The 26,153-nt window shown below is 41.0% G+C and overlaps 1 protein-coding gene and 1 long non-coding RNA gene across 4 annotated transcripts in view; one reads left to right on the top strand and one right to left on the bottom strand.

The window, feature by feature from the left end:
• Positions 1–12,140: 12,140 nt before the first annotated feature.
• On the bottom strand, positions 12,141–23,665 carry LOC132420278 (uncharacterized). Of its 2 annotated transcripts, XR_009518345.1 has the most exons (4): positions 23,537–23,665; positions 20,947–21,070; positions 19,096–19,251; positions 12,141–12,438 (listed from the first exon to the last, which is right to left on the bottom strand). It is a non-coding gene; the product is annotated as an uncharacterized lncRNA (long non-coding RNA). The 2 variants fall into 2 exon arrangements; XR_009518344.1 differs by lacking the exon at positions 20,947–21,070 and having other exon boundaries at positions 23,537–23,659.
• The window catches only part of FRMD6 (FERM domain containing 6), an 82,700-nt gene continuing 77,824 nt past the window's right edge, over positions 21,278–26,153 (top strand). The window contains exon 1 of one of the 2 annotated variants that reach the window (XM_060004564.1): positions 21,278–24,315. The gene's annotated coding sequence lies outside the window, so the exon portion shown is untranslated. The remainder of the gene's footprint in view (positions 24,316–26,153) is intronic. The other variant, XM_060004563.1, reaches the window with a different exon arrangement.

Raw genomic sequence — 26,153 nt, 5'->3', positions numbered from 1 at the left:
ATTTTTAAAACAGCCTCTGCTAGGCACAGCTTAGCCAGTGAATGCGAGCAGAGTCCGAAGCTGCTTCTGTCCAGCCTCAAGAGCCCCGAGGGATGTTTTTCACTTGCCCTTCTAAACTGCAGCACTGAGATAGCTAAACATCAGCACCAAATATTTTATGCTCAGCAAGTTAGTAAAATGAATTTTTAAGGTCCAGATTAGAGCCAAGGGAGCTTGGGAAAATTTGTCTGGAAGCCTAACTTGCTTTGTTAAAACTCACTCACAGAATTGCTCACCCCAATCTTGCACAAATTAAAAACTGTGTAATTATACACATTGGAAAGTGTTCAAGTTGTCCAGGTAGTAGGAAAATCGTAATGACAATAATTACATTGTATCTAGAAACTATGCTTGAAGACTATAAAGACAGTTAAAGCTGTTTCTCCTGTTTCACTAAAAGATTCCAACATTGTTTGTAATTTTACAACCACGTCATTTACTGCCCACCATGTCTCCAGCATAGTATGAGCTGTGAAATAGGTATAGGGATACGGAAGTGAAGCAGGGCAGTTTGGGGGCACTTTCATTACCAAAATCAGTACTTGAAACACTTGGTATCATACCTCCAACAATCTGCATAATTAGAATGGGATGAATTTGTCTGTGTTGGGAGAGGTGGTGATATATTTTTCCCCATTCAGCAGAAACTAATTCAGAAGAAGTTCAGTAATTTCTACTGTTGCATTTTCAGAGAAGAAATGACTGAAACTGAAAACAGAACCCAGAAATTCTGATTTCTAAACCCATATTTGTCCCATGACCTTTCTGGGATTCCCCATACTTTTTTTTTTTTTTTCCCCTGAATGATGGCAAAAAATAGACAAAGCTCTACCCATGACAGGAAGCAGTACCTGGATAACTATTCCCTGGACCTGGACTGGAACGTAACTTCTTTAGTGTCATAATGAACTGCCGTAGGATAAATCACTATAGCGTTTGAGTCTTTTTGCTCCCTAGCACAAGCCCCATCACACCAACCAGGTAGGTGTCCTCACTGTTCTGGGATTCGGCATGCTCATTCCTGGTTCCAAGGATGCTCTTCCCTCTCTTCTCTGCTCATCCAAACTGTGTCTTCTTTCAGGTTCAGCGAGGCCTCACGTCATTTGAGGAGGCTCCCCACTATTCTCATCAGCTCATAACTGGGCCCCTGTCTAAACTCCGCTAGCACTTACTGTCTGAATCATTCTTCATAGAACTTCATTCTCTTCTCCTCTCTTTACTGAATTGTGAGCTTCTGGAGAACAAAGTCCATGTCTTACTTTGGAGGATTCTCATTTCCTACACTTGTTAGGCATTAAATAGGCAACTTATAAATGGTTGTTCAAGCAGCCCCCAAAATCATCTAATCCTTAGTGGTACTCCAAGGCTTGAGGAAGAATGAGAAAGCATGATGGAAAGCACATGAATTTCGAGTCAGACAGAATTTTTTAATCTCCCTCGGTTCTGTTTTTTTCTTTTTTTCCCCTGTAAACAGGAATAAGAAGACCTAACTTGCCAAGTTGTCAGGATTAGAAATACTGTGAAATGCCAAGTACAGTGCCTTCTATATAGTAGGCTGTCAATAAATGGAAGCTGTTATTGGTTATATACCAAGACCTGGAAAATAATGATTCTATTTTATATTCGTTTGCCAAACAGATGGAAGAGTTTTGAGATTTCTCTTGTCGAGGGAAAATAAAAATTATTGAGTAATATTGTTTGAACTCATGATCAGAGAAATCTGTAGGGAAAATGGAAAAGGTTGCAGCATGTTACAGGCTGTGTGAATATTTTTTTTACTTATCAGCATCAGGTTCAGAACTGGGGTTTTCTGCAGTGAATATAGCAGGAGTCACATCTTCACAATGAAAGGTTTTAAAGCCTATTCCTCTGCAAATCATTCACTCTGTTCTCAGGATTTGTCAGTCTTCTCTGCTACTCTTGCCTGATGTCAGATTAAGAAGATAAACAATTCTGAAACACACCAAAGGGAGATTTTCAAGGAATTTGAGATGCAATGATTTACCTTTAGTCAAGTGACTAGTTTTAATTACTTAAAATATGTGCATATAGCCACCGTGTGATAATGTTCTTGACCCATAATCTCCTATCTTCTCCTCAGTGGAACGGATGCCAAAATGTTTGCATTGAATGTAAACCAAAGTTGCTACTTAATTAGTCCTAATGACCTGGTAACCTGAACACAAATGGTCCTTTTTAGGTGAGTACCCTAAAAGAAGAGAGTCCTGTTCAGGAGAGTCTTACAACCTGGTGAACAATTTATAAAACACTGAAGAGGAGGCCCACGCGGCTCAAGGACAGAAATCTATAGAAACCGACTAGATGCCTATTCTTGAGGGAGTCATATGTCCTTGGCCCCTTGTGGCGTCTCCATTTGTAAAAATGAGGGTGACAATTTTTACAAGATATTATCATGAGGTCTACTTAGATGTATAATGTAGTGACTGAGGACTCTGGCTTTGGGGTCGGAAAGACCTGGACTTGAATCCTGGTTGTACTACCTCTCAACGGCCACTTAGAGCAGAGAACCTCTTTATGTCTTACTTTCCTCATTTGTAAACTTGGGGTAATTATTGTTCCTATCTCATAGGGTCATTATGAAGATTAAATAAGATGCGTAGAACATCACAATAACTCAATAATTATTAGCTGTTATTTGCAGAGTACTCTAAGCTTCTTATGGAAAAAAAAAGCCATATAATTCAAAATCCAGACTCTTCAATCGGCAGATAGGTTTGGGAGGGCATTTTTAATTTTAAGTAGATTTAAATAGGCTTCCACTTTAAATAAGTACTGTATGCCAAATTATCTCATATTTTCTGTGTGAAATTCACACAATTTCAGATTTCTTTTATATACCTGTAGAGGTTTTTTATATGCCTGATTATTTTTCATAGGCCTGTAGAATTACAACCATCAAGACTAGGAGTGCATCACTTTCATCTGCGTAACACTGCTCCCTCGTGATCATTTTCCTGTGAAATACTGGAACTGGATGAAGTAAAAGGGAGAATTATTAAATTATCAAGTCCTGAACTAGTCAAACTTCACTATTTTTTGAGATTCTCACCCACATTCACTTCTTCAGTAATGTAAATTGCAAATTAATAATCTTAGCTTCTTAGGTATATGTTTGTGGATGAGACCTAGAAAGGAGTTTGATAAGTAATTGAAAAATAATAATTGGAAGATAGGGTTTTCCTTGGTTTGGACTGTTACATACAGGGGTTAAGACAGTTCAGAGGATCTAGCCAGATAGAACACCCTGGTGCACAGATGACCGAGGGACTAATAGATGAAGAAGCACAGCTCAGAGGAAGTTGGAAATCAAAAAGCAGGAGTGGGATAGGGTGGGGCAAAGAGAGACTGCTGGCCAAGATAGGAAGTGGCAGGATGCGCGTATTGGGTGCTGGTTTGCAAAAGGTCAGGCCATGCAGGTGTGTGCCGCCACCTCCATTCCTGACATCAATGTACAGAAGTAATTCCGGTCTGCTTATCTGCCCTCTGCACCTTCTCTTCTGCGGCTGACATCACCCAATCCTGCTTCCCTCCTCTGCTCACAGCTTACCCAGTTGGGAAGTTGGAGCACTGGGGTTGTTTACTGTTAGAATCAGAGAATAATGAATATGTGAGCTGAAAGACAGATGTGTCCCTATTTCTAAGAATACACCCTGATTATCATATTCGCCACAACCTCTGAATGTTACTTTTGATAAGGAGATCATTTCTTGAATTGCATAACAATAAGCATTCTTTTTAAACAGCTTTATTGAAGTATAATTGATATATCATCTATTTTAAATGTACAATGTAATGACTTTTTAATAAATTCAGAGAGTTGTGTAATCATCACCACAATCCAGTTTGAGAACATTTCCAACATCCCCAAAAGATCTCTTATGCTTGTTTTCAATTAATCCTTATTTCCACCCCAACACTAGGTGACCACCAAATATGTCCCTATATATTTCCCTTTTCTAGACATGTGCACGAAAGCATCCAGTATGTCCTTTGCACCTGGTTTCTTTCACTTAGTGTAATGTTTTTGAGTGTTATCCTTGTTTGTAGCAAGCTTCAGTAGTTTGTTTCTTTTTAGTGCTGAATAGTATTCCATTGTCCATGCACAATTGATAGACATTTGAATTGTTTCCAATCTTTTGCTATTATAAATAATGCTGCTATGAACATTCATATATATGTCTTCGTGTAAATATATGTTTTCATTTCTCTTGGGTTGATTCCTAAGAGCAAAATTACTGGTGAGGTTTAACTTCTTAAGAAACTGCCAAATGATTTTTCAAAGTGAAAAATACATTTTACATTCCCACCAGCAATGTAAGAGGGTTCCAGTTTCTCCACATCCTTGTCAACACTTACTATTTTCTGTCTTTTTAATTATACCCATTCAATAGGATCATAAGCATCCTAAAATGACCAGAGGTCATTTACCGACTTGAAACAGGCCCTCTGATGTCTGTACAAACATAAAAGGAATGCTTATTTGCTATTTCTTGTTTTGGCCAAACAAGTAGAATAAGTTCAGACGCATACACACACACCTAGCACTTTATGTGGGCAGGGGTGGAGGCTCAGCACTGACTATCTTCTCCCCCGGGCCAGTGGGCCAGCTGCTGCTCCAACTCCTCCTCTGCTCCAGCAAATTGAAGCAGGTCCCTTTAGGATAATCCTCTCATAGCCCATGGTGTTATTTCAAAGAAAACAAGCAAACAAACAAATTCAGGGAAGTAATTTATTCTTTATTTTCTTCCCCAAATGGTGAGATTGGGTGATAAATAATGCAAGCAGAGGAGAAGAAGAGAAAGCAGAGAACCCAACATTTGTCAACTGCCCCAACACTGGAAATGAGATAAGCATTTTCATATTTTTCACATCATGAAATTTTCATAATCTTTGATATAATTTTATGATCACTATTTCATGGGTGAAGAAGTGAAAGCTCAGAGAGGTGAGGTAGATTGTGTAAGGTCACACAGCGAGTAAAGCTGGGATTCAAGCCCAGGTCAAGTAGTTTCGAGCCAATTTTATTTCAGTATGCCAACTGAGAAGAAATAAATAAGGGAGGAAAATTCTCAGAAACAGGGAGAAAAAAGGTCATGTAAATGTTAACTAGTGAGGAAACATAACAGTGAGATTTACAATGGTCTAAATTATACAGCCAACAATTAGCTTGTGGTGCAGGGCTTCTATTATTTCCACACTTTGGTGCCTATGCATATACAAAGTTCAAACCCTGGGGACTAGGAATCAAACTCGAAGCTTCAGGGAGGAGTGGTATTCCTGCTTATTCGATTTTCTCCCAGCTGAAAAAAGATTGTTCATTCTGAGCACTTGCCCAGGTAGTGCAGAGAAAAACCACAGAGACATTTTTACCACCCAGGGTGAGAAACTGAGAAGTCCCAGAATTAACCTGGTACATTTTTTGACTAACAGTTCTGCTTCCCTCGGGTAAGCGGAACCTTTGCTGATGTCATCACCACCCACCATCACCTGGCATCCCTGAGAGGTGGCGGTCATAGCAGTAGAGAAATAGGGTGGAGCATTTAGAAGAGGTTACTTGGAGGAGCTGTCTCAAAGAAACACATTTACAGATTCCACAGTGGAGGCCTCCTTAATCTCTGTCTTTAGGAATATTTGATTTACGTGTCTCTTACTCCATTTTTTTCCATAAATGTTTATATGGTCATCATGAAAGAAAAAGTGGTAACTCATCTTTAGGATGCCTAGTTTCAGGGGAAATAGCACTGCCTTCTTTAGTTCTTCTAGTCCTTAGAGCATCAAGTTAGGGGTTGTTCATGCTTAGGTTGGGAATGTGGTAAGAGGGACAGGGGACGAGAGATGAGAATATGAGTAATATTCTGTGAAATTACGTTTGCTCTAACAACCAACACAAACTCTAGTATTCGGGGACAATTTGGATTTTTGCCAATTAAGTCTTCAAATTTTAGGGCTTTAAATTAAATCCTGACTCTGGCAGCAAACTTGTTACTCAGCTCATATTACATACTTAATAGCTCTTATTTTTGAATGGGAATAAAAATACCAGTTTACACCACAGGATCTCAGAGTGAGGGGAAAAACTAGCAAAAGTGATTACAAGGTACTTTGCCAGAACCAATGTTTATTGGTGTACCTAATAAAAGTGGTAATAATAGTACAATAGATCAATGCACTTTCCGAACTACGTTTTAAAACATGTTAACAGGTGATCTGTGGTGGGGAAAAAAACCCCAACTCCATAATCAAATATATTTGGGAAACACGGAGTGAAATTTGTGTAACACCAAAAAGACTTTAATATATTAAATGTGCATTACCAGCTTTCAAGAGGAGGATGCTACAGGGGGATTTTCTGAGCTGCTTGAAAAGAGAAACTTTTAATCACAGAAACATTTCGTGAAACATTTTGGGGAAAGATGACACAGAAAATTTGCAATTGCTTTAGGAGTATATTTTCTTGTCCTACCCAAAGGTCACATATCCAGGCAACTCTCCGTTTCACCCATCTTCTGTCTGATATCTCCAACCAGGACCCAGATTGGTAAACCCATAGAGCATAGAAAGATGTTGAAAGAGGAATGATATCTATGACCCTTTCTAAATCTGAATTATCTTCTAAAAGCCTAGAGAGCCAGCCTGATTGAGACACTGATTAATGGTGGTCTCATGTGAAAAGGGAATTCTTCATTAAAAACAAAAACTAACAAACAAACAAACAACACTAACTTGTGTAATAATAACTACATGCAGTGCATGGAACTTGTTTGGACCTGGATTCTAACAAACAAACTATAAGAAGATGTTTTGGGGATAAGTGGAAAGTTTGGAGGCTAAGGAATTATTATTAGCTGTGTAACCAGATAACTGTATCTGGTTTTCTAAGGACATACACTCAAGTGTTTAGTGTGAAATATCATGATGTTTAGGATTTGCTTTAAAATAATTCAGGGAATTCCCTGGCAGTCCAGTGGCTAGGACTCTGCGCGTTCACTGCCGAGGGGCTTGGTTTCAATCCCTGGCAGGGAACAAAGATCCTGCAAGCTATGTGGGGCAGCCAAAAAACAAACAAAATTTCAAAACATAGAGGAAGCAAATATGGCAAAATATTAATAACTGTTCAATCTAAATAATGGGATATATGGGGATTTTTTTGACAATAGTTTTCTGTCAGTTTGAATTTTTTGATGACAGTGTTTTTTTAAATGAAGATTTATCAGTTCCAGATCTACTAAATCAAACTCTCTGAAGATTGGGCCTGAAAGTCTGCTGTTGTTTCCCTCCTCCTCTCTCTCACTCTCTTTTTTTAAATCATATGTAGTATCAGGGTTTTTTAGGAAAGCTGAGTTGCTAGCTTCCTCCAGATTGTTATAGCCTTTGCATGTTGCCCCATCCTTCACAGCCCAGTACTTGGCAGTGATGTAGGTGTGTAAGGTAGTTTGAATATAGGAGAAAGCCTATCACCCAGATATATAGGGTGAGGCTACAGATGCTAACTGAAACCTCAACCATCTCATTAAACAAGTTTAACATGACTTGTTTTTACTGATTAGTTTTGGTGTTTACTGTTTGTAATATGAACACAGTGGCACATCTTTGAATTAAAAATAAAAAAGTGAATAATTATTTGCCATAATTAGAAGGTAACCATAAAGTTATAATAAAAAAGTATTGTATTTTACAAATACAACATTTTAAAGCAAACAGTATAAATAATAACCCTAATCAATTTCTAACACATTTACCTAAAAATAATTTCCTTAGAGAGAATGGCCACTATGAGTGGTCAGCATAATAAAGTTATATATTATACTTCACGTGCTAAATGACTGTCAACCTTCAGAGGTGACATTTTGATGTATCTTTTAAAAGAACACAGCGACGAACACAGAAATTCAGTACCTGCAGAATCCATGCTATTAAACCATATCAGCTGTACTTTCAAAAAGCCATATTGTCGTACTTTCTAAATGTTATGGTAGAAGGTTTACATAACGGGCCTGAGTGTCATGCTGTGGTGCATACGGTCTGCAGAAAGTAGTCACCAGCATAATTAGCCATGTTCTAAGCCATCACATCCATTGAATATGGGTTTGTGAGCTGTGTTCATTTTTCTAAAATATTACATTGAAATGGACTCATAACTGTTCTTTTTAAATGCTTGTCTGTTACCATCTAAAATCATGTGGCATACCACAAGGAGTACCCTTAATACACGTTGGGAAACATCAACCTAATTTAAGAGCAGCAAGATTATATCAGATCCTTTGCTAATAGGAAAGAAAGGGGAGAATGATTCCTAAAGGGGAAGAAGTTACGTCGTAATTATATTTGTATGACCTGTAGCTAGCACAGTGCCTAAAACATAACAGGCATGCAATACATGTCTGAGTAAATTAATGAGTGCTCATCATGTCTCCGAATTATCTCTAGCCCCTACTCTCAAAACCAATTATTTGTCAAGGTAAAGGCTTTTAATCAGAGCTCTTAGCCCATGAAAATTAAATTGCTGAGCCTGGCCCCTTTGTAGGAAATGTAAAGCTCATGAAATTCAAGTACTCTTGGGAAATTCAAACAGATTTTCATTTACCAATGTATATAATCGAGGCAAAAATAAATTTAGATAAATTTATTTAAATAATGGATATTAGCTTTTGACATTTCCTAAAACACTGGAAAAGGAAATGGAAAATCCTATCTCACGGATTTGGAGGCAGTTTAGTGTAACTGAAAGAATGCAGACAAAAAGCCCAGGCTCAAATCCTGGCTCTGCTACTAGTTAGCAATGTATAACCTGGTAAAGTCACGTAATCTTTCTGAGCTTCAGTATTCTCATTTATAACATGAAAAGGTGAGATTAAACTATCTATAAGTTTCCTTCCAGCTCTAAAATTCTATTTTCCGATTCTTCTCCCAGAGACTCCTGAGCAGTGCTTGGTATGAAGCTTCAGGTCTTTTCCAGTACTAAGTAGGCAGAGCATGGCATGGTCCAGTGTATGGACCCAGAGCCATTCTGAATTACTTGAGCCCAGGTACTGGCAAACAAAATCATTGGCATATAAGTAAAGGCTCTCGGGTTTTCAATTTTCAAACAAATAAATTCAGAAAACAATTTAAAATGCTCTCATTTCCTTTAATATTTTAAATTTTATCACAAGGCAGTACATTTAGCTGTTAAGGACTACTCTCGGCAATCAGATTGTTTAGGACTGAATCCTAACTTTAGAACTTAGACAAGGATAGATGTGCTACCTAACCTTACCTAATCTTATTTTGGTAGTCATTTTGCAATATATACGTGTATCAAATCATCACACTGTACACCTTAAACTTACACAATGTTATATGTCCATTATATCTCAAAGCTGGGGAGAAAAGATCTTAGGACAAGGGTCTTCTCCCATGACTCAATTACCTCATCTTTTTTAAGTGATTACAAAGAGAAAAACAATGCTATCTACTTCACAGGTTTGTGGGAGGCATAAAAATTAAATGAAAAACAATACTTGCAAAGCACTTAGGAGAATGCCTGACATGTAGTAATCACTCAATAAAGCAGCTACCATTGGTCTTTTCCAAATATCCTTTATCTAGGAAACAACTGTTTTTTCCTACTAAAGAACACAATAAAAGAGTTCATTTGGTGTGTACCTACCCCTTTGCTCTGAGCTACTTACATTTACATCTGCAGAATAAGTGAGGAAGGCAGGCAGGGATCATAGCCTGTCTGCTCCTGGTCACTCCTACCCTAGAGTTCTGTTCCACTCTGCAACCAACTAAATCACTTTAGTCAAGTCATCAAATTTGCCTAAAGTTAACCATCTGTCTAGCTGTGTGCTATTGGCCCATTCTGGGCAGCTCTACAGAAGTTGCCATGTGAAATGCTGACTTGCGTTGAAAATGATGGTTCAGGAAGTCCCTGTCCTGTTTTGCAAGGCCCATGAGATAATGCCTGTGGTTTAAATGCTGCAAAATGCTGTTCAAAATGCTGTCACTTATTATACGTAAGGTCTAATTTGAAGATAAAATCTAAAGGGAAAAGGCCAGAATGTGGGATGTGACCTCTGGAAGGTCTCTCATTATTACAGGGGACTGTGCTCATGTCCCATGGGTCCTGGAGTGGTTGTTTCTCTGTCCTGATTTGGCACAATGAGAGGGATGGCCTGAGGGGGAAGAGGAGAGACCCTGTTCCCCAAGAGGGCTGGGGATGAAAAGATGGAGACACCATAGGGAAGAAAAGGCCATATTCATTTTGAACTATTTCCTCACATTCATAAACATTTTAAGTAAACAGTAATTGTATTTTACAATTAAAAAAATAAATGTTTGTTTTTCTTTAAAATTACTGACAGGAAATTTATATGAATATGTCTCCTATTTAAGGGAAAGAATGAACATTTGAATTCACAACCATTAAATCAAAATCCTTTGAAATCTGGTTTTACTCTACAACTGACGTGCCCCCATTTCGTATGTTAATGAATGATGTTAAATGTATGTGTCATTTCTTTATTTTAGAAACATATTTTTGCAATTTTTTTTTTTGGAAGCATAATGCATAAGAGTGATACCACTGGCTGGAAATAGTTGCTGGGGGAAAAAACTGACATCAAGCAAATGGCATGTAATCAGCCAGAACAGTACAATTAGCAATAACATTTTGCCCAACCGCACACACTTGCAGTGCCCGGTATCTAAAAACAAGCTTCAAGGGAATGGAGAACAGGGAAAACATTCTTTCCTTGTTAATTAGCATAAGTCACAAAGCTAGAGGGATTTTAGTTTGAAGTAGGAATTACAAGTAATGGGGGCAATATCAAAAACTGAGGCTAAAGATTAAATTCACAAGACAAGTTGATATCTTTATATCTTTGGGAAGGTAATCCATAAATCCATCTAAAACCATTTAAAAAAATCATTCCAATTTAACTCATCTCTCCCCAAATCTCTCAAAAGGTTTTAATGCCTGGCTTTTCCTGAAACTCAAGGACTTTTAGTTCTCCAAGTTGGCGAAGAGTAATGGGGAAATCTCTGATTTAAGAAATGGAACGTTTGCCAAATTCTTTCCGTGGGTTTGGAGTGAGATAGGATAGCATGGTGCCCGATCCTTATCCTCCACATCAGTGGGGACAGTAATTCGGTCCCTACCACCCCATTCAGACTGGGAGCCTCCAGCTGTGGGTGGTTCTGCATTGTTCGCATTCCTCCTAGAGACTGTCGGGGCAGGGCTGACGGTCACTCTGGGAGCCACAGCTGACAGAGGAGGCTCCTGTCGCGCGTGCTACATTTTACAGCTCGGCTCTAGCAATGATAAACAAAACCATAGGAACGAAAGGCAAAGGTGATTCCAGGGACTGCCATCAGTTCCCTACATGGACCCTGCACTGTCCAACTCTCTCCTTTATGTTGTGTGTGTGGCTCAGATGAAGTAACTGGAAACCCGAAGGGGAATGCAGAGACAATGGCAACTTACCTGAGAGCTTTGTCATTCTTCCTTCAGTTTATCAGTTTAAAACCCGGACAAACTTAAGCTGTTAGGGTGGAAGGGGTGCCATCAGGCACTGCCCTATTGACACCTTCTTGTCAAATGATATATAATTCTTTATAAATTCATTTAGTTCTTTATAATTATTTAAAAATAGATCTGTCCACTGGCAACAGGGCTGAGAATTTTGTCCCCAGCCCTTCCTGTCTCAAATCTGGGTTTGCACACCTTTGAGTGGGCACAGATCTTGGGTATTTCTCAAAGTTTTCTGATACCATAGCTTGCTGTCTGAAAAATCAAACACTTTGCTAAAAAGTGGACACTCTAGTGTCAGGTTTTAAAAATTGTATTGAATGCAGATGCAAAATGTGACTTTTCCATTTTGCTTTAAAAAAATTATTTACAAACTCTAATACTAAGGGGCATTTTGTATTTGGGTATGTTGTCTGTGCCCTGGTTTCCTTATTTGTGAAGTAGGAATTGTGATGGTACCTATCTCAGGGGGTGACTGCTATGATTAAATGAGATAATAAATTTAAAACCCTTGCCACAGTACCTGCAACACAGTAAATAATAAACCATCAACTGTCATTTTATTTTATTCCTGGAAACCACTCTTTTGAAGTCACTCGTCATTCATAGAACAAAACAGTATCTATCCATGCAGGCTTGCACTTATCCATGAGGTGTCGGTCACCTTCCAAAGCCCTGGGGCTTCCCTGGTGGCGCAGTGGTTGAGAGTCCGCCTGCCGATGCAGGGGACACGGGTTCGTGCCCCGGTCCAGGAATATCCCACATGCAGCGGAGCGGCTGGGCCCGTGAGCCATGGCCGCTGAGCCTGCGCGTCCGGAGCCTGTTCTCTGCCACGGGAGAGGCCACAACAGTGAGAGGCCCGCGTACTGCAAAAAAAAAAACAACAAAAAAAAACAAAGCCCTGAGTGGGCCAGTGCAGTGGGCATGAAATATATAGATGTTTATCAGGCAGCATTAAAAGAGCAAAGCTATGAAATGGGAAGAAATAAAAACTGGGATGCTTATATATTCTGTTCAGTCTATATTCTCAGAGCTGCCCTGCAGCATATTTACAGAAATGTTAGTTAAGACTCTGATTCATTTACATGCTATTAGATTCATGTGGAAGTTTCTGGGGACTTAATGTTATTGTGATGTTTCCGGAGATGCGTTATTTATGTTATTCACATTATTCACTAAGACTGGTAGTCTCTATTGCTTTATCTTTAGTTGAATGACTTTGTAAAAATTAATAAACAGAAACCTCAGTTGAACTAGAGTTGGGTTAAAATGCCCTACAACGATAGCAGAGCCCAAAAGGAAGAAGAAAGACTTCCTCTTCGTGCCTGGCGAGAGCTCAGCCAATGAGAGACTCAGCCAATGAAAAGCCACTATACTTTGAACTCTCAGTTGCTCCAATGGACTCTGTTTACTATAAACCTCCCAACTTCCTTTTCCCCTTTATGAAAGAGATCTCCTCTCCCTGTTGTGTGGGACTTGCAAGTGACTCACCATGGGTGCAGACCCCGAATGGCAATGTTTTGCTGGTCCTGAGTAAGCCCATTTTTGCTGGAGAAATAATTGGCAGTCTATTTGTTTAAGGTCAGCAGCTTCCTATTGACCAAACTAATGATCACAGTTTTAGTTACTCCAGTCACATCACAGAAAATTAAAAATAGGCAACCCTTTGTGAATTTGAATTGGATGCACTGACATCAATGTCCTTATTGTGATAAAAAGATTACTAACACATCTTAACACATTACCTCCCCACCAACACACATTTTTATTCATTGGATAAAATGAATTGGTGGAGTAACAGGACCTAAAGTATTTTGGGGCTTTCAAATGAAACATTTCAAAAGTATCTTTAATCTGGCCTCTTCATTTAAATCTTACTTTAGCATCGGTATTAACAGAGCAACTGGTCACAAATGAGTGTCAGAACCATCTGGAGAGTTTGTTACTTTTTTTTGAGATTCCCAGCCCTGTCACTAGTTCTTAAATGGTTCTGATACACTTATGGGTTTGGAAACCACTATTTAAAATAAATCAGCTAATAAGTCTAAGTGGAAATTGGGCGATATTTGTAAAAGGTACTTACTGATGTCTTTTTAAAGCTATTTTTCTTGGGTTTTGCTTTCATGAGAATTTGAATATACTTGAGTACATACATATATATTCTTTATTTTAAAATGCTAGTGATATGAAGAATAATGTAAGGAAATATAGAGATAAGGAAGTGGCTGTAGTCAATATGATTTATGCAATTTTTTTTTTTTTTTTTTTTTTTTTTTTTTTTTTTGCGGTACGCAGGCCTCTCACTGTTGTGGCCTCTCCCGTTACGGAGCACAGGCTCCGGACGCGCAGGCTCAGCGGCCATGGCTCACGGGCCCAGCTGCTCCACGGCATGTGGGATCTTCCCAGACCGGGGCACGAACCCGTATCCCCTGCATCGGCAGGCGGACTCTCAACCACTGCACCACCAGGGAAGCCCCTATGCAAATAATTTTTGATAGCCCTAATAATCCTTTCAAAGTTCATTTCTATGTAGTATTTGTCAATAGCTATTTGTTCAAAACAATTTTTACTATTTAATCTATTAAGTGCATTTCTATCACACTATTTTAAAATAAAATTTAGCAAATTATTTAAGTAATTACAATTATTCATTGTGAGAACTAATAACTAGTCAGGTCTGGTTAAATTATAAAGTTTATACTTTATTAATATAACTTTTCCTTAAGACTAATTTTAGTTCAGTAAGTTGATTCTTCACTGAAGTGAAAAGCTTTAGTGTTTCCAACTTTTTTCTTCTCTGACATCACTATCATTTAATATGAATTGAGATAAATCTTGCCATAACTCGGCTGACAAAGAGGATGTGTTCTACCACCTTAGAAATTTTATAGCCAGAGATAGAAATTATGCTAATGCAAACAATGCTTTCGTCAGATAAAAAGATTATCCTATTTTCTTTCCCTCTCAAAAATCACTGTATACTTAATAAAGGTGATACAGGAAGACATAAAATGTGTATCAAGTCTTGGGGCTGAGAAAGAGATCCAGGTAAAGTTAGAAGAGTAGATGGAGAAACCGAGCCTAAATACCTCACTCTGTTGGTCCCAAATGATCCCTCACCTCCACTCTTTTCAACAGACCTTCAGTAGGCTCAGCCAGCATCCCTAGATGGGAACCTCCCCTCATCCCAACTCACAGGGCACCTAAATGTACCAGTCAAGTTCACCCTTTAGATCAGCGGTTCTCAACTAGGGGCAATAATGCTTTATCATGAGGTACCCTACACTGTAGGATGTTTAGCAGCATCCCTAGCCTCTACCCACTAGATACCAGTAGTATCACCCATCTCACCATGCATCCCCCACCGCACTGTGACAACTAAACATGTCTCCAGACACTGACAAATATTTCTGGAGGGGCAAAAGTCACATACTGATTGAGAACCACCAGATTAGAAGTGGCAAAATAGGGGGTTGAAAAGTGCCTTATATCAAAAATATATATCTCCCCCCTTAAAAATGCTGAACTTCCTGTAATAAGACCTTGTATCTTTCTTCCCACAATCGCAGAATACAAGGCTTAAACTTGTACCTATTCTTGTATAGGTATCAGTCTGAGGTTAACTTTGTGGGAATACTTTCAGCTAAAATGCAACTAGTCAGTCAATAATGACAAAAGGTTGGACTTCCCTGGCAGTCCAGTAGTTAAGACTCTGCATTTTCCACCGCAGGGGGCACAGGTTCCATCCCTGGTCAGGGAACTAAGATCCCACATGCCATGCGGTACAGCCACAGAAATACATACATACATACATAACGTACATACATACATACAAAAGGTTGGTTTTCAGAACCTTCCCAGGTCTGCTCAGATCACCTCAAGTGGATCACTTTTCAGAAGGAGGACTAAGAACAAACTTCTAAACCTTGATGACTTTACCTGGAATTGTTCATCTGCCTGTCTAACACATACGTGCTGCCTTGTCAGGATTGGTGCTAGATGTAGTGTGAAATATACAGTGACTTCAACATTCTGTAGGTGGAAAGGAGGGTCTAGAAGAGGGTCAGATATTGGATATTTAAGAGGGAGAGTGGATAATTGAAATTTAACTACAGGATGGGAGACTAGGTGTCGTTTACCTCTGTGTCCCCAACACCTGGTACGCAATAGGTACTTAATAAGAATTTGCTAAGTGAATAAACGAATGATGGAGAAGGCCCTCAAGCAGCTGGGGGGACTTGAGATACAGAGCTTTGGTAGGAGGAAATTGACTGAGAAGAGTCAGGAGAGAATGGCCTAAGAGGAAGATAATGGAAGCTTGGAAGTGGAGAGGACTAAAGCCCAAGTGAGAAGATGCCTGATCAACTCTGCACCAGAAGTAAGGCAATTTAGGGAGAAAGCATGAGCTTGGAGTCAGATTTCCTGAGTTCAGATCCTGGCACAACCACTTGTTTTCTTTAAGATCTTGGGCATCTGTAAACCAGGGATAATGACAGTTCCTCCGGCAAAAGGCTGTCATGAGGATTCAATGAGGTAATACTTATAAACCTCTTAGACCAATGACCAGCCAAGGGTCAAGCTAGATCGACTCTTGAGAGAAGGATGAGGGACTTAAGAGCCATAAAAATCTGAATGATCACTGTGATGAAAGGAAAAGGAAGCCAACCAGGAATGAGTAAAAAGTTGACCAAACATCTGTGAGCACTCCACTGACACAACTGTTGTCTTGGTGATGTGACTGACATTTATTTGATTTTCCTTAATCTCCTCAGTGACTTTAAAGCAAAACGCAAGAACGCTGATGATTGAGTTGACCTGAATTTGGGGATTGTTAAGAAAGCTGCATTAGAAGGTCAAAGAGATATGGGACGTTGAGACTAAGGGGAGGATATATTCAAAATGGTAAGCCCAGGCATTAAACTCAAAGGTTAAGAAGGGAAGCCCCAAACAGCTAATAAACTGAAGGAACTGGGAGGTGGGTGCGGGTTGGTGACTGAAAGTCTCAAGGTCAAACAACGGCTCTGGTGGGAGAGGTGGAAGGGCAGGATGTGGTGGACAAAGCAGTTTCCAGTGTTCAGAGATGGAGCAGCTCCAGATGACCCAAGGTCCAGTTAAACTTCACATGGAGGTGGGGGAATCCAGAAAGGAATGGAAGCAAGGCCACTTCGTTTCCTCTTGATCAACTCAAACCACTGTGTTCCCAAGGGTATCTCATCAAAATGTTTTGTTGGCAAGAAATTCAATAATTGATTAACTGCTCTAGTAAAATCCCTCTAACGTTCTTCTTGCTATCTCAAAAGGCTGTAGGTGAGTAGTTAAAGGCAGGGGGAAGGCTCACACAGAAATAAAGTACACATCCAGGAATATCAGTAGAGACAGAACATTGATAATTATACCATATGTTTATACTTTAAATATAAACATTAGGTAAACTGGCTGATGTATGATGTCCCATTCAAATCAACCAAAAGTCTTCTTAAGGGATTGATTCTTTCTCATCATTACCTGGGATATCTGTCCAAGAACCATCTCAGCAAATGTTAATCCTCTCCCATTCTCATCTCAGTGCCTTCTCTCTTTTCTCCACCTCACTCTCAAAGCAGCCGTGTGCGCTTGTGTGTGTGCGCGTGCATGCACACACGCACACACACACACACACACACACACACACATACATAAATACATACCCTCCCTACGCATAGTTTATGGGATTCAGTCATTTAACAAATATGTACCAGACACTGTTCTAGATGCTGGGGCCACAGCAGTCAGAGAGGTTAGATCTGTGCTTACATGAAGCTTATATGCTAAATGGAGAGATAGTTGACAAACAAGTGAACATATTCATAAATAAGTTCAGATTGTGAAAATGCTACCAAAAAAATAAGTGATGTGATAATAAAATATTTTATATTCATTTGTATATTAAGTCTGTACATATATAAAATTATCATGTAGTAGGTATATATCCCCATTATTTAAGAAATTGGGGTGAAAGTGACAAAAATTATGATCCAATGTAGAACTATAGGCAGAAGAGAAAGTCATTAATTTGCTGATTCTGTTTTTCTGCTCAAGAAATCACATAGAATATTTGGCTTAATGACATATGAATCACAAATACTTTATTAAAAGTTTTTAACAGAAAGCAAGTTTAAGAAAGCCTCTTCCCCCCCAACCCCAAATGGTTTTACCTTCAAAGCAAGATCTAGTGCAGAGTGCTACCAACCAGCACTTTATTCTCCTGGCCTGTCAAAACTAAACTTCAGGGTCTGAGGTCCTTTGAGAACAATCTCAAATCCGTGATTCCTAATTCCAACTCCATAGTCTAATTACCAGTGTCCCTTCTTCAAAGAACTAGAGCATAAGAATTCTGTTTAGGCTAACAGAATGATATATTAGACTCCCCTTGAAAAAGAAAAATGGAACCACTGCTTTGCCTGCAGAAGAATTTCTTAAGATTTTTTTGGCATTAGATTCCACAGGCAAGCCAAAAAAGAGTGAATGTAGGTTTTGTTTCTAAACTAGGATCAGGTGAAAGGGAAACATCAATCTAATGTGCGTGTTCACAAATACTTTTTCCCTTTTATCCTACCAGTTAATAATAACCAGCACGCCAGGACCTTGTGTTATAACCAAAATCCCAACCACTGCAGATGGGTAGGGCTGTCTCTTGGAGGCCCCACCAACAGAGTCCTTTAGCCTCAGTGAATCTCCTGTGAAATGCCAGAGCAAGCACATCTTATTTGCACTTTTATCCATCATTCTTTTTTAAGCAACTAAAATCAAGTTTAAGAGCATGTTTGTTATGCCTACAGTCTACTCAAGGTAACCAAATTAAAACAGACTGAACAGATTTTAAACCTTCTTCATAAATGGACTTTCCCTCAAGAAAGCCAGAATCAGCCAGGCTGTAAGTCTGTATTCGTTTGGGAAGATGGACGTCCATACCTCCCCCGTTCTAGTTCAGTGTGTTTCATGTGTCTCAGGCACAAATCGATAAGATGGCATTTAAATATGGAAGAGAATTTCAGTGACATCTGTACTGTTATCATTTGTGTTTCAAAGTGACACCACCTAGAATACTACCCCAGATAAAGATCATCAGAGTGTGCCCGAGGCATAACTCAAGAGTAACCAGTCTGTCACCAGAGTCCTACTTCTTATCCTTTCTCATCTGTCTCCCCCAATGGGGAGTCGAGGGCGTTGCCTTCCATCTCTGGGGGGTAGGAATGTTTTCTTTCAGCTTTTCGGAGAGTAATCAAGGAATCGGAACTGAAAAACTGCTCTGGGACCTTAAAGGCCCATTATATAAACACACAGGCGGCATACATCAGCAGGTTTTATACTGTAGGCAGTCTACCCCTTGTCTTGTCCCTTCTACTAGACAGTTTTTGGTATGAGGGCCCTTCTACCTGTCCTCAGTCTTCTCTAGAATGTGAAGCCCATGCATAAGGCAGCAGTGCTCTTTTCACACTTAATTCCAAGATCTCAGTGCAGTTCTCTGTGCTGGGCTCTCCTACCTTGTGTAGCTAATACCTCCGCTGTACCACTTAGAACGGCCTCTCCTCAGGAGTAAAGGGCCTGGCCTGCCCGTCCCCGGTCTTCTGGAAACTTTTGTCTGGAGTATTTAAGAATTCAAGTCCTCAAGGAATTGGAATGTGGTGTCTGTGGTGAAACTAAAACCATAACAGAATAGAAAGAAGTTCTTCAAATATACCTCCTGTAAACTTTTACATACTGTATTAAAACCAGACTTTGTCCCAGGATAATCAAGTTAACCTATTTAAAAATAGTGTCTCAAAATTTGATGTCCAAGAGAACAGAATTTAATGAATGCAGATGTTTTTCAAGTTTGTATCTCTAAATTGGGTAAAGGTAAATCTTCCTGAATTAGAGGTACATAATATTAATCCCAATGCTGTGCTGTCTCTGCAAGATACAATTGACCCTTGAACAACCGAGGGGTGTGGGGTGGGATTTAGGAGAACCAGCCCTCTGTGCAAAGATCCAAGTATATAGTTGGCCCTCCACGTATACACATATACCCTCAGTTCCTCCATGTGTGTGGTTTCTCTGTATCTGCAGTTCCATATCTGCAGATTCAACCAATAGCGGATCCTGTAGTACTGTAGTATTAACTATTGAAAACAAATCCACATTTAAGTGGATCTGTGCAGTTCGAACTTGTGCTCTTCAGGGGTCAAATGTAATTTTTTCTAGTCCTGGTTAGGGATTCCTGGTACATAATAATGAGACAGCTGGATTAAATGACTGTTAATCAATTCTCCTGCCTTTCCTTGAGAATTAAAATATCTTTTGGTGTTTTTATTTTACAGAACACAATTTATATACTAGCTGAGAATAATAAAAAGGGCACTTTGAGTTTTAGTCAGTGAAAACCAGGACTATATCACTGCACTATTTGTTTCCACAAGTGATTCTTTTTTTCTTTCAAAGTGATATACATTAGCTAAAGGGACATTTAAGACCTTAGAGTAGGGCTTACTTAAATTTATTTTGCTTTAAAATGCATTTTGTTTTGCTTTTTCAATGAACTTCAGTAATTACCAAAAAGAAAAAGGAACCTAATTTCTTTATTATGATCTTCAGCCAGAATGATGAACAGTATTTAATTTAGGGAAAGTATTCTTTAAAAGCTAATATGTCAAATTACTGGCTTCTCCCTTTGACTAGAATTTATATTTCAGCATTAAAACATACGGTAAGTCCCAAATTCCCTTGAATTATGTATAAAAGATGAAAAATAACTAAGCTTTTTTCTTCTAACATACTGAACTCATCTTAATTCTTAACGTACTATTCTGCTGTTTGGAAAATATCAATACTTACAAAGGAATGTAAATTATAGCAGTTCACATCTCTTAGTTTTCTATATAACTGTGTTTCTTCCATGAAAGTGTGTAACTATCACCCACCAAAGCTTAAGCCTCTTCAATTCCAAAATGAGGCTATGGCCACTGTCCTTTAAAACCATGTCTCCGTGCACCTGCTCATTCTGTGCTCTCTTCCTAAGATACCCTAACCCATGGTTCCCACATGTGTCTCCACTTAGAATAATCTGGGAATTTTGAAAACACTCCCAAGCCCAGGTCACATCCCAGGCCAATTAAATCACATGCCTGGTACACAGGCATCAGGAGTGCTTTTTAAAGTCCCCAGGTGGTTGCAATATGCTGCCAAGTTTCAGAACCGCCCCCTCAGCCAACTTGTTCCCAAACTGTCCTTCATCCTTCCCATCTCAGTTGACAGGGTATGTCTGAAGCCCTCCCTGAAGGTTCTAGGCCTTCCCATTACTCCTCCTGCATATCTCTACCACAGCAAGTAGTAAAAAGTATATTGTATCTGTTTACCTGCTCACCTGTTCCCTCAAACTACTCCAAGGGTCTATGTTTAGGTCTGAATCCCAGAGTCTCACCCTGTGCTTAGTGTAAGGCCGTACTCAATAAATAAATTCATGGAACGAATAACTTCTTCCTAATAAAAGTAAAGCAAAAACATACAGTTATGTTAATATTTATATGCTATGGAGAAAGTATTAGTTTAAGATGTGTTTTAGGATAATGTTTCACTTGATGGGCAATGTCTCATATTTAGGAAAACATCTCATCATACCAATGAAAATAAATCTATAACTCAACATCAAAAAGAATCATAAAATATAACTTTGATTACCTACAAAACTTCATTCTTTATTGTAATAAGCACAGAAAAATGTTTCCTGTGATAAGAAACATCTAAAACAACCCATCCTTTCTTAGTTCCATTTCCATCTTGAGTGGATTATGCGTTGTTTTCCAAAGCAATCCTTTCCGAATTTTATGATGTTTCAGGGGTTTATAAAACTGATTTTTAAGAGTTTTAAAGTACTTAGTTGGGACTTCCCTGGAGGTCCAGTGGTTAAGACTCCGTGCTTCCAACGCAGCGGGCAGGGGTTCAATCCCTAGTCCAGGAACTGAGATCCCACATGCCATGTGGCGCGGTCAAAATAAATAAATAAATAAATAAAGTACTTAGTTTACAAAGTGTATCATGTTAAGAGTCTATGTTTATCATGGTATTCATGCTGTTAACATGATCATTATGATTAAAAAACTTCATACAGTAAGTTTTGCTATAATCAAGTTCTAGACAATAAACCCAAGCTTAAACGCATGTTTTAAAAAAGGGGTTTATATTTTTTATTTTTTTGCCTTATATATCCTGAGAGGTTTATTGATTTCTTTCTGTTTTCAATGTAATTGTAGCTTCTTTTTATTAGTAGGAGTGATAATATGATTTTTTTATTGTGGTAAAAGATATATAACATAAAAGTTACCATTTTTCCAGGTTTGTTGAGATATAATTGACATATAACATTTTATTTGTTTCAGGTATACAGCATGAAGGTTTGATATACTTATAGATGGTGAAATGATTACCACAATATAAGTTAACATCTATCACCTCATATAGTTACAAATTCTGTGTGTGCATGCGTGTTAACTTTCAAGATCTACCCTCTAAGCAACTTTCAAATATACAATACGTTGTTTTAAACTTTAGTCACCATGCTGTATGTTACATCCCCGGTACTTATTTACCTTATAGCTGAAAGTCTGTACCTTTTGAACACCTTCATCCATTTTGACCACTCCCACTTACCCCTTCCTCTGGCAACTGACCAATCTGTCCTCTATATCTATGAGTTTGGGATTTTTTTAGAGTCCACATATAAGTGATATCATATTTAAAATATTTTGCTCCTTGGGTTACCTATTCATTTCATATTGCAGCAATGTTTTACAATCTAACAATATGTTATTCTTTATCTGCTAGATTTTTATGCATGAAGCCTGAAAAAAATCTGATTTAGGAACTGTTTTCCAAGACAGTATTAAATTCCTCACTTGTCTCACATCAAATTAATTTAAGACCTTAACAACTACTGTTCAATATGCACTTATTCTGAATGCATATTAAAGACAAAAATGAGAGAAAAAGTATAATCCTCCACTTTTTAAATGCCAACATTGTAATCAACTACTAAACAAAAATTTAGTCTGTTAATTAAATACACATAATTTAAAAGGCAGTCATTGGAACATGGTTCTTGTCCTCCTTCCCGTAACGGGAGTCATGACTTTAAATCATGAGTGCAATAGGCTTAGAAACTGTTCTGCTTTATCTGAAATGAGCTCCGAATGTATTTTCAATTGTGGAAAGACAAAAAGATTACCGTTCCTAATATTCAGTTCTAATGTCATGGTTCCCAAGATGTAAAAGCTGTGAATAAGACAACTATTCCAAGGAACCTTCAGCTGTGAACACAAAACGGAATTTCTTTTGCCATGCAAACAAGGCACACAGGCATACTTTCAACCAATAACAGCTAGCTTTATACATTTATGTTTGGATCAAAAGAGCAGAACAATTTTAAAGCTGGCTTCTGTTAGCATCAGTCTGATCTGGGGTGGTGTCCTTTCTTAGGTCCTCTGCTTCCTTGTCTCCTTGTCACATCCAGACCCACCCCATTGCTCCTTTAGTGAGGGGCCCTGTGGGGCGTTACTGCCGCCCCTGGCCAGGGCTCACCGGATCAGCAGGCAACAGAACACCTAGGAGGGTATAAGCCCGGGGGGCTAGGGGTGGGAGTGTTGGAGCTCTGTGGGTCGCGGGCCTGGGGGCCAGGTGGAGGCTGGTTCTCTCTTCGTCTCCAGTCCCCAGAAGCTGGTCCAGTTGGCGCAGGCTGACTGGAGAAGCGTAACTCACCCTTCCCTAGAACCAACAACTAAAAGTGGCAAAGAAATCTCCATCTCCTGTCCTGAGTCTTAGTGCCATAAAAAATATCTTCCACTGGCCCTTCGCATCACGCGCTGACCCTCGGCTACCATCGAGAGCGGGCAAATATAATTTCTGAGAGGTCACTGGCACTAAAACCACAGCGGATAGAGAGGCCTTGTCTACCTGAAGACGTGGAGAGGCAGAGTTAGCGGGGGAGGCTTGGCTTCCTCGGCGGCGCCCCCTCCATCCAACATAAAACCCGCGAAAGAGCGGCGTCCTGAGTAGTGGGTGGGCAGGTGGGTTCGAGACAGGAGGACGGGAGGGAGCAAGGAATCACAAAGCCTCCTCCGCTGGGGCCGCCTCCTCTCTCAGTGGCCTCCCCACAGTCGCTCCGAATTAATAAGACGAAGATCAGACCAAATTGCCGCCCCCGGCCAGCCCAACTGGGATCCGGAGGGAGCGATCCCGGGAGCGGGGGTCCGCGCGTCGGAAGGGGCCATTAGGCCAGAAGGGGGGTAGATGACAGTGTCCCCTCGCGCCTCCGTCTCCGTCACGCGGGAAAAGGCCTAGATCGCCGCGGTCCTAACACAGAATCCGTCTGCGGCTCGCCTCCCTCCCTAACCCCGGAAGCGTGGCGCCCTCGGCTTTCTCCCGCCCCTGACTCGCGGCACCCCTCCGCAGGACGCTTGGTTGGGCCCGGGGCGGGGCCTGCAGGCGCTCCACGTGCTGCTGCAAGCTCCGCTCCCGCGGCTCTGCCACCGCCCCCACCACCTCTGGGTCGACGGGGGTGGAGTTTCAGGGGGGCGGGGCGGGAGGCGTGGGCGAGGGGCGGGGCGGACGCGGAGCGCTCGTCCGGCTGCCCAGGCCAAGGGGCTGAGAGCAGTGGGGCAGGCGTGGCGGCCGCAGGAAGGCACTGAGAGCTGACGGGAGTCCGACGCCTGGTGCTGCGAGCTTTCTCTGAGGTAAGACCAGGAACCCGGCTCCCCAGGACGGCCCCCGAGCCCGGCCACCGCGCCCCGGCCGCTCACTGTGCCCCTTGCCGGCCGGGTGGCGGTGGCTGGACGGGACTTCAGGAGGGCTTCTGGAAGTCGCGAGCCCCAGCCCAGGCGGTGTCCCCTTCTCTGCGTCTTTCTTCGCCTTCTCGTCGCTGCCTCGGCTCTGGGCGTCGGGCACCAGGCTGGAAGGTCGCTTTTCCGCGAGTCGGAGCTCGCCCACGCCGGGAAGGGAGGACGGGGCCCCGGGGCAGCTGAGCCGGGCGGCGGGGGAGGAGCGGAGCTCCGGGGCCGCGTCTGCGGCGAGGGCGGGAGGCCGGCCGGGGCTGCGGGCTGCGCCCCCGGGCACGGTGCGCGCGCTCGGCTTCCCGGTGGTCGCCGGCGCCCTGGGCTGGGGGCGCCTGCCCTTCGCGCCCTGTCTCTGTGACCCGGCGGCGGCGCCAGCCCCCGAGCCCCGAATTCCTGGGTGCCGCCTGTTGTGCGCGCGCCGGCCCGGGCAGCCCGACTGCGGGAGGGGACCTGAGGCGCGAGGTCTGCCTCATCGTCCCTTAGCCGGGGGAGCCGGAGACTGAGCTCGGGCTCGGCGACGCCGGAAGGGGGCCTTGGTGGGATGCGAGTGGGGGGCGCGGCCTGCAGAATTTGGGTTCCTGGAGGAGCTGTCGGAGCGCAGGCCCGGCCCGGGGCAGAGGAGACCCCCAGCTGCTGATCGGGGAGGGCCAGGACCTGTCAGGGATGGACAGCTGGGAGCCACCGGGTGAGGTCTACAGGGATTATAGCAGCACCTCCAGTCCCGGGACAGCATAACCTAATGGTGAGGGCGTTTTCTTGAAGGCAGGAAAAAATGGAAAGCTGTCAAAATAAAGCCCATTTTAAAGTTGAAATGAAAGTTGGAGGATTTTCAGGCCGTGCAGTTGTGTAGCTAGTGTCCAAAGAAATATTAGCTCCTTGACACCCCTTTCGTTTGGATTTCTTAGCAAAAATATGTTTTGCCAGTATTTCCCTTAGGAGTTGTGCATTGCCCGCAGTGGGGAAGGAAAACTTAAGCAAGCGTTCTCGGGTTGCTTTTAACTTGCCTGTGCTCTCCAGCCTTTTTGAGTGTGCAGAAAAAGTATCTCGCTGGATTTCTCATGTAGGATTCCGGCTCTTCTTCTCTGGGGCCCGTCGATGTTTGTTTATTGGTTTTATAAGCATCTATTTAAATTTAGTCCTTGAACGAAATACTCCCCGTTGCCACAGGGTGTAGTTTAGGGATTAGAGAATACTGTTGGATAAAACTGCTAGTGGCTTCATTTTGCAAGAATGTAAGTCATTTCCTTTCTGTGATTTCAGGGAGTTGATATTTCACAGCATCACAACTTTGTGGGGAAAATTTTCCGTAATACATCTGTCATTAAAAAGGCTTTTGACTTTTGGATTTCTCTTCTTAGAGCAGAGCATAAATTTAGGCTCAGCAGTGTTAAAGTATCAGAAGTTTTTCAGAATCTACAGCATTCTGAAACTATTGTAGAAGGTAATTTTGACAAGCACCAAGACCTGCAAACTGCCTGCAGGATAGAGAGTGGGGGAGGGGAGAAGACCAGAAGAGAGAGGCAGGAAAACAGATGCCTGGGCTGTTGTCCTTTGTCGTATAAAACTTCTAGCACTTAATCATTTTTCCTTGGGTGTGGTTTTGAGAAATAAAAGTATTATGTTAAAAATGAAAATACTCCACAGTATGAGACAGCTGACATTTGAATGCTCTTTCAGTGTGTTTGTAAACATATTGGATTTACATTTCATATTAAAATGGACTTCTGGGATTATTAGAT

Source organism: Delphinus delphis, chromosome 2 (assembly GCF_949987515.2).
Source record: "Delphinus delphis chromosome 2, mDelDel1.2, whole genome shotgun sequence".
In the NCBI taxonomy this organism is placed as follows: domain Eukaryota; kingdom Metazoa; phylum Chordata; class Mammalia; order Artiodactyla; family Delphinidae; genus Delphinus; species Delphinus delphis.
This window is presented reverse-complemented; position numbering and strand designations above follow the sequence as displayed.